The following is a 15,276-nucleotide window of genomic DNA, read 5'->3' on the forward strand; positions in this document are numbered from 1 at the left end:
TTCTTTGTCCTTGTGCCTCCTCTGTCCCTTCCCAGGTGGGACAGAGGCTGAGGAGCTCCCCTGCTTTTCCACAGGAAGCACTGAAGTCATGTCCCCAACCTCTGTAAGAGCAAAGAAATAATTAAGTAAGATAATAAAGCATCAAGCCCTAAATATAGAGAAAGCCTCACCAGGAAAGCACCTTCTCCAGCCCCATCATTTAAACATCCACAGCAGCAGAGAGTGGTTATGAAGCACTTAAAAGACCAAACACCCTGGTGGGCTGAGATCAGGATGAGAAACCTCATCTCCACAGGTAATTTTTCACTAAGTTATAAAGCAGGCAGAACAGCGACTTTGAATGAAAGAGCCAGCTCAGCTTCCACTGGAGCTCCAGTGCTGCTGTGCCAGCATAAATTTTAATAAAATACCAATATAAATTTAGTCTTTTTACCCCTTGAAATGTTGCTCTATATAGAATGAGACTCACGGGCCTTTAAATAACAGTCTATTCAAGCATTACAATGAGCTATTTTGCCCACATAAGTAGATACTTTATTCCAGCAACTTGACAAGGATTCAGAGAGCTGCCTTGCCCTGCTCTGAGCCATAAAGCCACTCCACTTCTCCACAAACTGATTTGTAAGGTATGCTACTGCTACAATTTCTTCTTTGGTCTGTTGGTCTGTGCCCTTTTCACCAAACTACTCACAAAATCAAAGAGCACATTTTTATTCTAAAGGAACCTCTCTGACACAGCACAGATTTCAACTGAGATCTGCCTGAGAGATGTCTATATTCCTTCATATTCAACGTGTGTGCCCAGTGAATTCAGCTCCAGGGCAGAGCCAAAGGCTCCACAAAGACCCTTCATTGCTTGCTGCAGCTGCAAGCAAGGTCTGTGTTACAGAGATGCCTCTTTATAAGCCTATTTAATTTTAATACCTCTAAATTATGGCACTGGTTTTACAGCTGAGGTAGGAACTGCCATTACCATTTGTTAAGACATTTATTTCTAACCTGCTCCAAAAGGCTGCTTTCCCCATGAATTTCCACTGCATGCCTTTATAACCCATGTAGAACTTGGCTTGCAAAGTCAACCATAAATCAGTCACAGCAAACCAGAGGTGAGATACCCTTTTACATGAACACATCACCCTCTGAGTGCTGTACCTCAAAGAGGCAGAGCCTAGAAAACCCAGAGCTGCCTTATTTACGGCTCCTAGGAGAGGGACAGTATTTCAGAATTCAAAGTCTGGGTGGTTAAAGGAAAGAAATAGCAGTTTCCAAACATAAGTATGAGCTGGTTTTGCTTCCTGCTGACATTAATTTATCTGTGGGGTTTGCATGTTATGTGAGGCAGTAAAATGGTGCTGAATGACACACGACAAGTTGGCATCACCCCCATGGGGAACGCACTGGAAATACAGAGTAAAGGAAAAGAGGAGAAAGCATTGCTGAGCAGAACATGGATAACCTCTCCCCCTCAGATCAGGCACACCAGTGATCTCCTCTCAGAATGGGAAAGAAGGATATGTTACATAAAGGTGCAGGGTTTTTATATCTTGTCTTGTTTTTCTCAGCATCCCCTGGGCTCCTCACAGTACCAGCATCGACTGTAAGGAAAAAGCAGGGAAAAAGCTTCTCCTGACTTTACCCCAAACGTGGCAGGGAGGGGAAATGATGTAAAGGCAAACAACACTATAGAGGAAAGTCCTCAGACAGAAAACCAAAACTATTCAATGCTGCAAGCAAGGCCCACCAGCAGGAAAAGGGACAGAGCCTTCTAGTCAGAAAGGCCACCTGGATCAGCCACTGCTCAGGGCAGACAAGGAACAGCTGTCCTGAACATCCCTGTGGCAGAAGGCAGCTCTGGCACCTCCCCTTGCTGAGAAGCAGCAGATTGTTCCCAGGACAGAGCTGGCTTTTGTGCCGACATCACAAACCCACTTCAGAGGCCTGAAGTGGAACAGCTTGTTCTCCTGCCCATGGATTTTCACAACCGTGCAGCCTCAGGAGCTGCCAGGCTGTGCTGTGATGGATGGCCTGGTGTCCAACACGGCCTCTCTGGAGGACAGCCACGCTGTTTTCACCAGGACACCTGCAAACCTGGAGAAGGGGTGATGCAAGGAGTGGCTGTGCCTACTGCCCACCTTGCGCCTCGTGCCATAAAGGCAGGAGCGCTCAGACATCCCTTCTGAGCCTTTATGGCTCTGAAATGAAATCCCCTAAGCAGGTGAATCAGCTCCATGGATTTTAGGGAACACTACTGATGTGTGGAAGCAGTAATCTCTGCTGTCAATGTATTCTGCTCCCACGTATGTGAAATAACCAAAACATGCACAGAAATGTGGCTGGTGTCAGTTTACCCTCCCTTGGTGTAAGACATATCCCATACTTGGTTCAGCCACAAAGAACATCTTCAATCTCCTCTCAGCAAAAGGCATTGGAGTGACCTTGTCAGAACACAGAAATGGATACTAAGTGACTGGCCCAAAGTGCTTAAATTTTACTCTGCAGCAGCTGGGATGTGATTCTCACGTGCTGAACCAGAAACAGACTGCAGCATTTGCTGAAGACAAGCCTTGCCAAAGGCAGCCAGGCTGGGAGGGACACTCCATCTCCTCCAGGTCACTGTGCTTTCCCACAACAAAACAGTTCTTGGAAAGATTTCTCACAATTTCAGGCCCAGTAGGAGCATCAAATTTATTCCTTTTAACTCAGAGAATGTCTCAGAGCATCACAATTTTATGATGAGGCTCCTGCCTTCCCCTCTGGGCCCTCCAAGCTGTCCAGGTGATGGAGTGTGGCAATGACAGAGTAACTGAGGCTGGAGATGACCTCCACGTGCTTGTCCAACCTGCTCAGGCCAGGGCCCCACATCACAGGTAGGTCAGGTAGCCCAGGACCTCACCCAGTTGAGTTTTTAATGTCTCCAAAGATGGAATCTCCTCAACTCCAGTGATCTCCATTTTAGCACTTACCTGCTCTCATGGTGGATTTCACCCACCCTGATATCCTAAATTCCTAAAAATGACAAGTCTTCAGCTCCAGCAGCACAGCCCTAGCACCATGGTACTGGTTATTCCCTTTGGTCAGAATTTCTTCTTTGACCTGTAAGATGTTCCTCATTTGCCAGTTCAGATGGAGCATTCCCACAGGAATGCCACCCCTCCTATAAACTGCCACCATCTCCTGGCATCTGTCAGCTGGAAAATTCCCAGCTGTGGTTTATGTGATAAATCCACTGCTCCCATCAGAGATCTGCCCTGCCTCAGCTGGCTGCCCTTCACACTGCACTGCTTGCTGCCCAGGACACATTGATAAAAATTCATGTCTGATACAGGCTGGGAAAGGAGGGGAAGTTGTAGCATCCAGTCAACAGCATGGACACCTTCCAGCAGCAAACCAGTGCCTTCAAACAGTGATGGATCACAAGCAAGTAGAGCCAGCTTCTGATTGCTGTTGCACTAAGAAAACATTACCAATACAAACATGAAGAAAAATAAAGGTAAGAATAATTTGAACTTGGCTTAGGCCATGTGTCTTATATGGACATGCAGGCAAAAAAAAAAAAAAAAAAAAAAAGGAAAACACATTCAGGTAAATTGAGATTGTACATCTATAAGTTAAGGTTGAAAGAAGAGGTCCAGTTTTAGCATTTTTGCCACCTAAAAGCAGGGTGTGACCACTATAAGTACCTCATCTAAAACAACTTCCCAGATTTTCACAGCCAAGTTCACTGTACCCTCACATTCACTATGGGACCAGGCACAAAGAAAACAGAGGGACTTTGAATTAAGATTGCCAATCCAAACAACAACAGGAGCTGTAATCCTGTGACTGATGAGTTTTCCAAACACAACCATATACCCAAAACCTGAAACTGAAGTATTTCATTCTCAAGATCAGCTGAAGAACTCTGAAACACTCAGGTGATGTAGGAAGAAGAAGTCTACCATGATCACAACCATTTCTAAATCCCCTTGGGCTGGCTCCAAGTACTTAGATAAATAAGAAGCATGGACAGATGCCAAACCTCCCCCCACCACAGGCAGAACTCTGCTATTTGGGCAAAACTATCCCACAACATCCAGAACTGTCAGAGCTGAAGGATGCACTGGTTTGCTGGCAGGGAACTTTCACAGAGAATCACTGAGGTACATCTCATTCTTCCTTGGCAGTGGCTGCCCCATCCCTGGAAGTGTCCAAGGCCAGGCTGGATGGGGCTTTGAGCAATCTGGGATCATGGGAAGTGTCCCTGTCTATGACAGAGGGTGAAGGAGATGGGCTTTAAGCTCCTTTCCAAACCAAACGATTCCATGCTGATTCTCTGATTTCACTCTGCAGAGCTGGACACTGCCTTGCCCTACTCAGAGGGGGTTAATGTGACTCAACAAGTGCCAAGCTGGGGTGCAAGAGCATTCATCAGTCTGCACCTTTAGCTGCTCCTCCTGCCTGGAGGGCAGACACATCTGGAATCTCTGTCTGACACTTCTTTCTCCTTGAATTGTGCAAGGTGTTGGCCCCTGTGCTCCTTCCTCCTCAGTGGAGGGGTTGGGAAGGGCTAAGAAGTTGGTGTTGGCCTCAAGTTGAGATGCTCTGATTTGCTCTAGAAAAACCCCAAGAGCAGACCTGGACTTGAGTAGCCACTGCAGGAATTTTTATCAGAGACTGAGCTGGTCCAGAAGAGCATCAGGTCTGCAGGACACAAGAATGTCTCCCGAGCATGGAATGGTCCAGAAGTCACCTCAGAGATTTTGGAGTGCACCAGAACCCTTCAGTCCATGAAAACCAGCACATCTCATGCTCCACAGGCAACAGCATTGGGCCCTTCATCATACAACAAAAGTGATCCCAAGCAAAATGGGACGTGCATCTGGTTTATTATCAATTAAAAGCAGGAAGCTACAAATCACACTTTAGAGCAGCAGGAGCAGAGCAAAGCCTGCTGAATGCATCCTTGGGAAACACTGGTACCCTCTGCAAAAAGAGCCATGATTCAGCAATACATTTAGTGGAATTATCTGAGGATCAAAATTACTAAATGTTCCATGAAGGCCCTGGATTATTGTGTTGTGGTGTTGTGTCAACAAGACAGAGAAATAAAGTATGAGAAAAAATACCCTTCCTAGAGTAAAAGGAGGATTGTGCTCTCATCTGCCCCATTACTACAGCTCCAAGTAATCAAAAATGGATATAATTTTGCTGTTCCTTAAAATGAAAACAGTTCAGCACTGAACAAATAATGGCTTCTGCTCCAACCCAATGTGACAAACCCAGTGATGCACACAACAGGCAATCTACTTCGTTACCATTTCAATAAAAATGATTTCATGGGTTCTTTTTTCCTTCCTCCCCTGAGACACCAGCATATTGGTGATTACTTAGGATTATAGCAGTGCTTATTCCATTAAGCAATCCAATTCACCAGGCACTGCTGATTTAGACATGCAGCTCCACAAAAGGCTTGGTACTGCTCTCTGTTTCCTAGGAAATGCGAGGCCCAAAGAATGGGATGCAGAGACTGGGAAGCTCCCATCAACTGGAATGCCTACACAGCCTGAGGACTGAGATCCTGGGAGCAAGTCTCTGCTGGCACTGATAGGAAAAATCTGCCAAAGTCCATGGAATGGAGCAAGGGGAAATTGTTTTCAACCTGTGCTATTGCTATCCAACAGAACAGCACAGCAGGTCCAAGGAAAGCAGTGAGAAAGTGGTCCCTGAAATAAATGCCAGGACATGAGGGCGTGTTTGTCACCGCTGCTCACTGCTGCTCAGATTCTTCTCCCATTTTTCAAATGTCCAGCACCAAACCAAACTCCATGGAAGAAGTCTTCTTGGATCAACATATGTTACTCCACAGCCAAGTCATCTCCTTCTGAAGAGAACCACAAAGTTCCCACTAAAAGGTAAAGCAAAGCAATGCTTTTATACCATCTTTTATTTCATTTAATCACAAGACAAGAACAGCTTCTCCAAATGTGCTTTTCCTAGAAAATGTGCCTGTTTTTTACCAGCCAGGGCAAATCACAGCGCTTTGTGCTGACCTCAGTATCTATTCTACAGCCTACAGGAGATTATCTGCTCCAGCAGTTAAAGAATCTTCCCAAAGACAGAAAAACCTCATCTTTGATAAACAAACACTCTGATAATATTCCAGCCAAAGCATAAGTTCACTGCAGAAGCTGGATTGATTATGTAAGGCATTGATTCCTGCCTCACATATTTTTTTTGCTCTATAATAAAGATGTTTGAGAGCCAGAAATTCAGCAGCTGCAGTAATAGATGGAAGAGAACTTACTATAACTAGCAGACAATCTGATCCCAAATTTGAATTTTTCTTTCTTTCAAAAGCATAATTAAATACTAGGAGCTGAAATAAATCTACTTAATACACCCTGAATCATTTCATGCTGGTATAAAGCAAAATTCAAGGGACTGAGGAGAGATCAAAACAGAACCTTTACCTGCATCAACCAAAACTGACAGCAGCACTATTAAGAAAAGCACCACAGTAAAGCAAAGTAATAGTCTTAATTTACTGCTGAATCTTTCAGTTCTGTTTCCTTCCCTTTCCCTCCTTGGAAAGTGCATGTTTTATTTATGATTAGAGGAACTTATCCCTGAAGGGCATGTCTCACCAAGCTGATCTTTTAGGGGACAAAGTAAATTTAAGATGAACTTGGTCTGCTTCAAATTGCCAGAATGTTATTTGAGCCCATGAATTTCTATCAGGTTCTCTGAGTCAGTTGTTGTGTCTGGGTTATCGAGGAAGGAGCAGGCTCTGCTGCTGGGATTAGGAATGGTTTACTTTCACTCAATACTTCCTTTCACCATCAAAGACTCGTTGCAAACCTAATAACAGACTCCAGAGAGACAGGAAAAAGCTCCCTTTACTCATAAACTAAGCCAAAGCTCTGTAAAAAAAAAAAAAAAAAAAAAAAAAAAAGCTGAGCAAGAGGAGTTAAAAATCCATCCACTTGTCTTTGTCCCATTTCATCCTCCACAGAATTTCAGGGACAGATCATTATCAGCGGTACCAAACGCACTTCAGAACAACAAACAAAAAATAACACAGCACCACAAACCCTCTAACGCCAGCACTCCTCGTTCCTTATTCAGCTGACCTAAAACCCTTTTTCCTAGGTTATCCCAGACTCCTTGGAACTGGACAGCTGAGGAATGTCAGCCTTTGTCGCTATTGGACACGAAATGAGTACAGAGAAACTTGGTAAGTTTAAAAGAGAAAAAGACTCAGTTTTATTCAAACATCTGGTATTTATAGAATTCTAAAGGTGACCGTGGATTGGAGGATGGAATTACCACCTCTCCAACCACACTGGTCCAAAGATCAATTAATCATTTCTCTCCACCCACAGAGAAATATGTAAACTATTCTATTTCTACATGAAATTGTGTGGGAACTCTGACTCTCAAATATGTAAACATTATCAGAAGGCGAAAGAAGTTTTATGAGAACTTGAAAACTTTCAAAAGAACTATAAAAGAAAACTTAACACTTTTAAAAATCAGGGCAACAAGCCTTGAACTATCCACCTACACACAGCACATTCTTGCTCCACCCCTGGAGATCACACAGGATCCTTCTCCTCACCCCAGCTTGCACGCTTCCAACAGGAGCAGTGGACACGGTCTCTTGAGCAAGCTCAGGTTTATATTTAGCTCCAAAGTACAGATTTGACAAGTGTTTATATTTAGATGGAGAGTCAATAAGCTCCACTGGAGGCAGAACATTTGATTTAATTGGCACCCTTTGCACCTATTGTAGCAGGATTCTTCATCAGCACGGGCCAGACCTGAACGAATGTGACGAGGTTTTAACTTTCATTCCACAGCAAAGAGATGGATATGGAAGGAAGGATGACAGTGTGTTGCTCAGTACATCAGTTTGTTTGTTCTCCTGCCTCAAGCAGATGAAAGGAATCTTACCCTTGCCTGATGACTAAGTAGTTCAAGGGAGGAAAAAAAAAAAAAAAAAGGCAAGGATTAGTCCTATGAAACTGCCCTTTCTGGAGCTAATCAAATCTTATTTGCACTAATTTGATCCTTATTAGACTTTTCAAGGAAGATTTTCCCTGGGCCATCTAAAAAAAAAAAAATTCTTTTTTCATTCACATGCTGTTTGGAGGATGAGAACACATTTACATACAAAAAGCAAATGATCCCCAGATTTTGCAGCAACCCTGAGACGCCGTTGCACAGAAAATCCTCTGCAAGCAAAGAGACCAGGACTGAGAACCTGCTGTTGCCCTAACTGCAATTTTTTTGTTTAGCTCTTCCTTTGAGTGTTTGTTCATCCCATTAGAAAACTCTTTACCACTTGCAAATAATTGAAGTCCCTGCCAGGACAATGCTGAGTCAAATGCTTCACTATACAAGGCAATTCTCTAAGTACTCTTCCAGATATTTGCATCAGACTTTACCTCCAGCTTTCTCAGCTTTATCACACCAGCTTTAAGTTCTGTCAGCTCTATCAGAAGTTAACACTCGAGTGTCACAAAACAGCCCAGAATGACAAAATGGAAATGCCCATCAAAAGCTACAAGAAGTTTGTTATGGTTTGTTACGAGAGCCCAAATTTTCCCACATTGCACAGCTGTGAGAGGTCTGATCTGTGAAGCTGAAAGATGACAGCTCATCCTAGCTCAAAGTTCTCATCTCAGGACAGGGCACAAATACTTGTGGAATAAGGAATAACACAAGTAAAGAAAATATTCCAAGCATGAAGAATCAAGCTCAGCTCTCTGAATGTGAAGGATGAACAGAGGAAAAAGTGCTTCAGATCCTGGAATATATTCTGGATAAATAAAGTACCAGAATATATTCCAGGATCTGAAGTAACATGTAGAATATGTATAGTACCAGAATATATTCCAGGATAAAGTAACATCTCTCCTGCCCTGCTGCCCAACTCCCTGTGTGGAGAGAAGAAGGTGAAAATTAGAAAAGAAAAAAACATCACAACACAATAACACTGTCTCTCAACAGCAGAAATATTGTTGGAAACCCACAGAGTGCCGGGCATTAATTAAACACTGCTCATTAATCAGGCATGGATAAAAAGCAGCTGTTCTGCAATAAAAGCATAGAAATGTTGGAAACATATCCTCCCTCCCCACCAAATTCTTCCTCAAAGTGGTACCAAGGCCAGCACCAGATCAGGTTAGCCATGGCTTTATCCAGCTGAATCTTGAATGCCAAGGATGGAGTTTCTGCCATTCCCAGGGACAGCCTGCTTCAATAAAAATACCAAAAATTCCCCAAACAAACCTCCCAAGCAGCAACTTGAAGGACAAGGGCATTGGCCTTTTTCACCCTTTTAAATCAGCTGCAGGGGTGCACTGTTATTTTCACCTCCAGCTGAGCAACAACTTCAGGGGTTCTCAGGAGATGTAATTGCAGCTTGTAGCTGCTGCAAAGGTTAATGCCAATGCAACAACCAGAGCAAGCCCACAGAGCACTGAGTTTCTTCATGTTCCTCAGCTCTGAGTGACTGCTAGGAGACAGAGGAGAGGTTTGAAAGCTCTCAGCAGCATTTTTTATCATGCACAGGAGGACAATTCAGAGATTTACAGGCAATTTAAAGAGATTTCGACAGACAGAATTCAAGCATCCCACTACTATTGGCTTGAACACACACACAGTGAGTGGTGGAGCCAGATCAGCCCAAAACAGGCCAAAGCAAACACCTGGATGGACCCACAGAGACTCTAAAACATCCTCTCTAAAATGAAAAAATCACAGTTCAGAGCAGACTCAGTGCAATTCTTGTATCTCTCTCTTAGCCACCACATCTGGGGCAGGGAAACATCATTTAGTTAATGAAGATGTGAGGCTTGGCAGCACGGACTGAGGAAAACAGACATGAGAGCTGCTCCTGTTCCTACCCCTGCTGAAGGCAGGTTTGGGAGTGTGCCCCATCCTCCTTGCTACTCTCACCCTCTCACACCCCAGTAGAGGGGATGTTTTCTGTATCCAGACATTGTCTCCCACTCTCCAACTGGAATCTCCAGGCATTTCCATAAAACAACTCACAGCTCACTGCTGCAACAACAAAACATCCCCACAATTCCATGGAACAAAGCACCATTCCATGAAAAGCATTGGGTATTTTTCCTTCAAGAAGTTACTGGTACCACACAAAGTGCAAACTTCTTTTTTTTTTTTCTTTTCTCCTCTCCTAAAACGAACATTTCTTAGGCTTTGAAGCATGAAATAAGCAAGCCCCATAGAGAATGGTATTTTTAGCTTCCAGGATCACATGATGTGCCAATGGATTCTGTCAGGATCATCAGTCTTGCAAATTTAAATTGATTGAAGTAATAAGAGTGCTTGGCAAACATACCAAGCTGAAATATATGAAAGGCCAAAACTTCTAATCAAGACAGCATGAAGTAAATGCAGTTCTCTTTATAACACTTCTAAACAATTCATATTTGCTGGGAAAAAACCTTGCTGTGTTGCAAAATTATAAAGAATTTTTTGTCTTGTTTTTTCAATTCTTTCATAACCAGAAAATTTTTTTGTCATCACTCTGTCCTTTCTTTCCAAGTGTTTATATAAATCATTTTGATCCGCATTAAGAACTCATTAATTCAATATCAAAGAATAATTTCTACTACAAACAAACAGCTGGATCCTTGCAGTTATCCTTGCATTATTCTTATCCTGGATGGATGTGCAATGCAGTATGCAAAGCAGACAAAAATGTATGATGAAATACTCTTACAAGGCTGGATTTAGACTGATCAAAGGCAGAACAGCCAAAGAGAAACTTCAAAATGTCTCATCTTTGGTGTGGTTTTATTGTTTTTTTATGATCAGATTTTAGTATAAACCCCAATGGACAGAGATTTTCCACTCCCATGGCCAGACATCCATCACCATTCCAACTTTAGCTGAAGGCCCACACCTCATAAGTATCCACAAGCATCCCTCCTACAAACACTGGAGAGGATTAAGGGCAAGAAAAGCTGAAGTAAACAAGGACAGCAGAAAAAAACTTACATTGGTCAAGGTCAATGAAGTTAAAAAATTAAAATTAGCCAACCTGCATTGTCTTGCAGGATTTTAAGTTTCTGGTTTAATGATTTTGTGCTCTGGGACGAGATGCATTGACTGAAACACAAGATGTGTTTAGGAAGAAACAGGCAACACATGGGCCAGGTTCTCTCAATTGCACCAGAACAAATCCCCAACAATTCCATTAAAATCTGTGGGTTTTCACTGGATAAAACCAAGGGGAAGATCTCCAATAATTCCCACTGTTATTCATGAATTACAGTGCAAAGATAACCAGAATTTCTCTTGAAGGCTGATACCTTTTTATATTTAGAATATGAAATCAAAACTTATTTCAGAGATAGAGTCAACTAAATCACATAATTATGGTCAAAAGTAAGTGCTAAAAGAAGGTGAGTTATGGGCAAGTTATATGCTTGACTTCAGGAACACACCAAGGCCAAGGTGCTAGAACAAGCCTGGACACTGGGAGACAGTTTGCATTTAATCACACGACTAAAAATAATTGTCCTCCCTTTCCCATTGATTACTATCTGTAAATATTCACTTTGAACTTGCAATGACTTTCCCCAGAGCTGGAGCTGACCAATTTCTGTCCAAGCATGGGAGGCTGGGAGCTAAGCATGGTGTCCAAGTTCACAGCAAGCTTCAGGCATAAAATTTTATATTCCCTCACTAAGATGCAGAGACTTGAGTCCAACTTCACCCAGAGATTCTCCAAGGACTTCTCATAGCTTCAAGAAAAACTGGCTGCTGTACCATGGTTTTAATACATTTGCATTAAAATTATATTACAATGTGTGTCTTGGTTTATCTAGCAAATGTTAGACTTTATAATAATGGGTATTTGTATATAAGGTAATACAAAGATAAAAGGAGGTCAGATTAACCTTAATTGTCCCTTCTGGCCTTAAAAACATCTATCAGTCACAAGGCTTTAGGAACACTGACACAGACCCAGCTGATCCAGCTGCCAGACAAACCCAGACGAGGAATCCTGACCAGATAAGAGTTCCCTGGATCAAACATCACTGGAATCTAAGTATGGCACTGGTGGCAGCAGAACCCAGCAGCTCTGGAGGCTCTTCACAGCTTGCTAGGAAAATTCCAGTCCAGGCAGGATTCTTTTTCACTGGTGCAGGTGAGCACCAAAAGTGGTAAAGGCTGAGCAGAGCTTACACCAAAGGCATTTTAAACTTTTACTTTCCTCATCTTGGCACATCACAAAGCTCAGATGTGAAGGAGACATCTGGAGCCAAACTACCAGAGAAGGTAATTACTTGAGAAGTGCTTCCAAGGTAGAGCTGTCCTCATGAAAATTCAGAAAGAACTCAGAGGTTCAGTGATAGCTAGGAGGCTCAGTTCAGCAGTTATCAAAACTTCTTTTCCCACATGCCTTCCAAGCAGACACACTTGGAAATCTGGATGCATTAGACCTGCATGAATTAGATCAGACAGACAAGCAGGGAAATCTCATAGAGGTGAAAATGTAGAGCTTGCTTTTATTTAGATATTTATCATGTCTTCTTTAATGTGTGTCAGATTAATGAGGGGTAAAATCATTAACAGAAGATTCTACAGAGCTGGAAGAATGCAGAATACATTTCATTTCTCCTACTAGCCACCCCAGGAGATTCATCTGCAAGTTCTCAAGAATTCACAGAATGGTTTGGGTTTGGAAGGACCTTTAAAGATTATCTTGCTCCAGTCCCCCTGCCATGGGCAGGGACACCTTCCACTATCCCAGGTTGCTCCAAGCCCCATCCAGCCTGGCCTGGAACACTGCCAGGGATGGGGCAGCCTGTGCCAGGCCTCAGCACTCTCTGAGTAAACAATTTCTTCCTAAAATCTAATCCCAATCTTTCCTGCCTTAGTTTAAAACCATTCTGCCTTGTCCTGCACAGATAGCAGATGATATTTTTGTTCAAAGCCAATTTAAACTCCAAGTTACCACAAAGCACTCTAAAAGTGATCTCTGTTCCTGAAGTGTTTGTGTATCCCAAGGCTCTGATCCCAGTTACATCAGTGTGAACCTGAAATAAATTCCCACGTTGTAAAGGAGTTATTCATAAGCAGCAACTTCAGACTGATCCCAAGCTCACAAATGGCCACATTTCCCAGCCTGGAGGAGAAGGTGACAGTTTAACAAGGCAATATGAAAAAAAAAGCATTTTCATCTTGAGCAAACTCTATGTATTCTGCATCTAAAAACTAACCTGACTGTCCACAGGAGCTTATGTGTCAGATGCTCAAAATCTGTGCTATAAATAGACTCCAGCAGTCTTCTGAAAAGCACCAAGACATGAGAATTGTCAAACACAGACAGAGCATCTAAATATTCAGTGATCTAATTTTGATCTCACAGAAGGTATACACTGGTGTAACGCTGTATTTTTTTTAATGGAGAGAGGATTCATCTAGACACAAGATTACTAACCTAAATTTATTTCTATTTTTAATCCTTGTGATTAATTATTTATCTTACATGGCATGTTTAAGATAAGAACATATTGCTGCTCTAGAAAAAAACTAATAGAATAGGCTTTCCTGCTTTCTCAGATAAAAGAAAATAACAAAGATACAATCCTCTCTAATTTCACACAACAGTTCTGTCTTCCTGTGATCGCTAAATTAACAGTGTTGCAATCACTTTGAAATAGTATATAACATTTAAAGTTATTAGTCAGCTGTTTGCTTTTCTACAAAGAACTCAACACACTCCACAAAGCAGCAGACAAAACCTGAGCACACCCAAGTGATCTGCTCTCCCCGCTTGAGTCTTTCTGGTCTGCAAGTTAGATGTGCAGAAATGGCCATTGAACAGGGCAAAAGAAACAAACACAGGCTGATGGATGAGTACCTGCAAATAAGTACAGGCCAAGATCAAAATTAACTCACTCTACGCAGTAAAGTGCAGTAAGTGCAGTCGATTTGCAAGCAGATTTAAACAAGACAAAATGCAGCAGAGGGGAAAAAATAGACCAAGGGCTATTTCTGCATTCCCATTTCTTTCAGTGGTTTTGCCTGAGTCAGAAATCCAGCTCTAGAACCCGACTAACAGCTGAATGTCCAACCCACAGACAACTCTGCCAAGATCAGAGCCTCTCTCTAAACCATGCAGCAGACAGCAAGACTCTGCTTTTCATCAGCTTCTTCTCCATCTCCCAAGACACCAAAGTCACAAAGGGTTTGTCACCAACGTGCAAAACTCAAGCTTTGGGACTCAATGAAAAAAAAAAATAGATGGTTCTAGGGAAGACAGAAGTCAGCAGGCAGCTTATTTGAGGCAGCTTCTCCACACCATGCAAAATGAGACTGGGGCACAGAGGAGTCCTGATCCCCCTTTGATCTGTGCAAGGATTTCGAAGCTTAAACCAAAGTTAGGCCACCAAGAATGCAGCACTTCAGTTACAAAGAAGTAGGGGAGGAAAAAAATACTTAAAATATTAGTGAGTCACACTAACAAGAGACACATTGATGATTATGAGCTTAAAAAATAATCCTCGTGAATTTCAGAAAGGAATGTGATGATGGCCTATCCAGCTGGGGCTTGGAATGTGGCAAAGGATGAGGAGTTCGGCTTGTTGGGTCCTTTCCCTGGGTGGCCACGGGGAGACACTTCCTCCTAGATACCATTTCTAGGTAGGTCTGCTATCAGCCTGACCTAACCTAACCCCAGGAGTCACTGCTCCCTGTTCTTGTGCTTTACAGCCTAATCACAGATCATTCAGAATTTTCAGCCATGGGCAAGGTGTTAGTTTTGAATTCCAGCCCCTTCACCGTTCAGACCTCCCATGGACACAGCTGCAGCCCTTGGTCCAACTCAGCAGCATTTTCATGCAGTGATGCAAGTGGGAGATGTTTGGCTGGTGGGCCAATCTGCTGTTTAATGGAATTCCTGAATCCCCAAGGCTACACAGGCCAAAAGGGAGTAGGCAAGATGGCCTGGATTAACCAGGCCAATCTCAAACCATCTCCTGAACACTTGCAATACTACACAGTACTTCTTTATCAGGACCATTAAATACATTTCTTCTGCTATTTAAACAGCATCTCCTTCCTGATTCATTTTGTCTCCTGTAATTTGTTGGGTAGGTGAATTTCTCAACCTGTGCCAAGGTCGGGGTAGTGTTTACAACACATTTAAATCTAACTCCAAACGGTACCTGAGCCTTTGCTTGCCATATACCACAGCTAACAATGTCACCATCTGTGAGCAATATGCTGACATGACTTCACTTCCCAAGCGCT

General features: G+C 42.8%; 1 protein-coding gene across 2 annotated transcripts in view; it reads right to left on the reverse strand.

Moving 5' to 3' along the window:
• The window catches only part of SLC35F4 (solute carrier family 35 member F4), a 117,310-nt gene that overhangs the window by 84,307 nt on the left and 17,727 nt on the right, over window positions 1-15,276 (reverse strand). The gene's annotated exons all lie outside the window — the stretch shown is intronic.

This window comes from Vidua chalybeata, chromosome 6 (genome assembly GCF_026979565.1).
Source record: "Vidua chalybeata isolate OUT-0048 chromosome 6, bVidCha1 merged haplotype, whole genome shotgun sequence".
NCBI classification, from domain to species: domain Eukaryota; kingdom Metazoa; phylum Chordata; class Aves; order Passeriformes; family Viduidae; genus Vidua; species Vidua chalybeata.